This window comes from Pempheris klunzingeri, chromosome 9 (assembly GCF_042242105.1).
Source record: "Pempheris klunzingeri isolate RE-2024b chromosome 9, fPemKlu1.hap1, whole genome shotgun sequence".
In the NCBI taxonomy this organism is placed as follows: Eukaryota; Metazoa; Chordata; class Actinopteri; order Acropomatiformes; family Pempheridae; genus Pempheris; species Pempheris klunzingeri.
In genome coordinates, this window is record NC_092020.1 from 9,977,861 (window position 1) to 9,981,347 (window position 3,487).

Here is a 3,487-nt window from a genome sequence, read left to right on the forward strand (position 1 = left end):
GTTTTCAACACCCAAGTACACACACACACACACACACACTCACACACACACACACAAACACTCTCACACAGACACAGTCTCTCTTTTTTTTGAATGATCTCAAAGTGTATTTCACCTGGGAGCGTTTATCCTCTGGTCTAGCCTGGACCCACTCAGCCTATCAAACTTGTGAAGGCAAAGTTACACAACTGGGAGTAAAGCTAAATTCCCAGGAGGAAGAACCTCCTCTCTCTCTCTCTCTCTCTCTCTCTCTCTCTCTCTCTCTCTCTCTCTTTTCTTTCATTCATGTCCTGCTCACTAATCTCTCACTTTACAGCCCCGGAGGCCTGCTCTTCACTTCTCTGACTTCACCAAACGTTTTTTCCTCTTGTTCTTCTTTTACCTTGTCCTTGTCTGTACTACCATCTCATCTTGGGTTTGGTTTTCTGTGGTCACTCCCTCTCTCTCTTTGTTTCTCCTGTAAAACCAGCTGCTGCTCACTGACGCGAGGTGTTGCGCTCCTTTGGTGCAAAGTAATCATGACACAGCAAAGAGGGTTGATACCTGTTTTCAGAATCACCCTGCCTACCTCCAGGTCTCCGCTCCCTCTCCAGTTTGTCTCTTTTCCTGATTCAGTTCAGCATGTAACTCTGTATGCAGCCTACTTCTAGTTCCAGCTCAGATTTGGTACTTTAACATAATAACAAAAGCTGTTTCACCCATGGCAACCAGTAGAACGAGCTGGCCCCTCTAACAAGGTTTCTCACAGGCTGCTTTGCATTGTAGTGACGTGTGGTACGATGTTTTAAGAGGAACAGAAACTTGGGAATGTGTTCACCGTTGATATACTTGGAACAGATCCACTCGAGCTACACACACACACACACACACACACACACACATTTATTTGTATAGCAACATTTACAACAATGCAGCTCAAAGTGTTCCTGTGTAGTGATATATTGAAACACTGAAGAAAAAAAAGCATAAAAAGAAAAGAAAAAATAATAATATATATAATATATAGTAATATATTAGTTATTGCCATCAAAAAATTCAAATCCACTCTATGTTGGTCCATCTCAGAACACTCACTGACTCCCCTTCTGGGTCCATGGCTCTCAGCTCTCAGCTTCCTGGTTCATAAATGTAAAAAAGAAATCTGTAAACAGCTAACAAATTAATACTTTCATTCTAAAGGATTCAGTAATTTCCTAAAACAGTTGGCCACTGTAGTTTTTATCGAATACTAATAGAATATTTGTTCTGTGCTTTGTCTGTTTGACACTTTTAATCTTGGGACAAACACTAATTTACAATGTTTACAGTGTTACTCACCCAACCCACTGTCTATACCCTTGAGGTATAACAAACACATGGAGCTAGTAGCCTCCTTCAGAGAGCCTGTTTGCCATTTGCCAGGTTGATTATTTCTGTCTTATGGTATCTAATAATGATATCCATGTTTGCTTGGTAGCAGTCTTCCTCTTCAACGCCTCTGTTAATGGGCTCATAGATCAGTCTGAAGGATCACAAGTTGACGATTGACAGAAGAACCGGAGAGGAAAGCACCTAAACTTTTATTTGTATCATCAACAAACTATTTCCTCAGTTTTTTTTTTCTTTTTTGTGAATTATTACCTAATTCCACCTCACTAGGCTTCTAAATGAATCAAAAAAAAAAAAGGAATAAAGATTCTGCTGGTGAAACCTCTGGCGTCTGCCCAGTACAATGGAAAAGAGAAGTCCTTGAAAATCATGACAGTACGGCATTTGATGCAACCTGAAGTGATGCACATACAACCACAAATGGTTAATCGACATGGATCAACATTCTTTCTTTACCGAAAAATCTTCCAATTATGTCTCTTTTATGACGTGAAAAAGTGCTTACTTGGTTGAAAAACTGTCAGTTCATTGTAGGGGGGGCCAGCAGCACCACGGCCATGACTAATGTCATTGTTAAGCTGTGTGTCGCAACACTAGGCCCACAGGCTGATATCAGACGGAAATGTCAACTCATTACAACTCAGTACAATGGGCAGATTCAGAGGTGCGGATGTAGGCAGCTCTGCCCTGGTAAAACCAGTATGTTGACATGCCTACACATTGGCTTTCCCATGGGAATTCCCATGGAATTTGGTTGGAATGGAGTCAGACTGAAGATGGAGCTGGAGTGTAAATGAGTTGATTATTATCTGTGCTATCAGGCTGAACCAACTTATCACTTGCTCAATAAAACGTCAGATCTCACGGCTGAAAAACTGGAGCAAGATGAGTGTTTGACAGGTGACAAATTACTTAGACTCTCTAACTTGCACTTATCAAAAGAGTGGACAGTTTTCTGTCAGGAATTCATTGAATAATCAAATCGTTTTTACGTACATGTTCAGTTTGTGCACAAACAGAGCTGAGTCTTCAAAGAAACAAGCATCTTACAAAGTTTAGCTGAGGTGGAAAAGTTGTATTGTGAAGATGCATTAATAAAAACAACATGTGATTAAGTGCAATAGAGCTTTAAAATGGTGCATATTCCCGACTATGTTTCATCAGATGACCACATCCTAAGTGACTCACAGGGGCATGGTAGCACTGGTAGACTGATCATATCACGAAGCTGCCACGAGTTGCTCTTTGAGGCAACAGAAGGTCACTGTTCATTTTTGCCATAGGGTCTGCTATGGCAGGTTATTGTTGCACTGCCAGCAAACACTGGGATGAGACCACCGATGAGTAACTGTCTATCATAGCATGTATGGCAACTAATGAAAAGACTGCCAGTTAGCCCTCAGCACTTTGTCTCTTGGTGTAGTGAGCCAGTATGAATGAAGAGTATTTTTTTCTACAACGACAATACAGTAATCTGTATGATAATGGAATCATCATAAATCAATAGTTTTGTCTTTATTTTGACAGTTTGAAAAGTTAATTCAGTTAGTTATCCAACCTGCTCCTGGATAAACAATGACTCAGTCCAAGGCACACACATAGATCTAATCTGTCACAGTTCCCAAACTTTTCAGGAGATTATCTTCTACAACAAACAGTTGTAAAAATGTATTTATTTTTTGATTTATTTTATTATGCAGACAATTACTGCACTATTAAAATGGAGCCAGTCAAATGAATGTGGTAACATAATGCAAAACACAAAAAGTCTATCCAGCCTTATGATTAGATGAAAAAACACAGCTAGTTAACCTCAAACATCCATCCATCCATTGTCTAGACCACTTATCCGTCAGGGTCGCAGGGGGGAGCCAATCCCAGCTGACTTTGGGTGAGAGGCGGTGTACCCCCTGGACCGCTCACCAGTCAATCACCTCAAATAGGCATTGTCATATTTTGTGGAGGAAAATACTCCAACAACAGCTGTTGTTCTGGGGTCATTTTAACATTATCTGCTCTGGTAAGTCAGTTTAATGTCCAGAGTGCATAGAGGGGTAATAATTACAGCTGGAACTACCTTCTGTTCTGGGAGCTGGCTGGTCATCCTGTAATTTAAAGT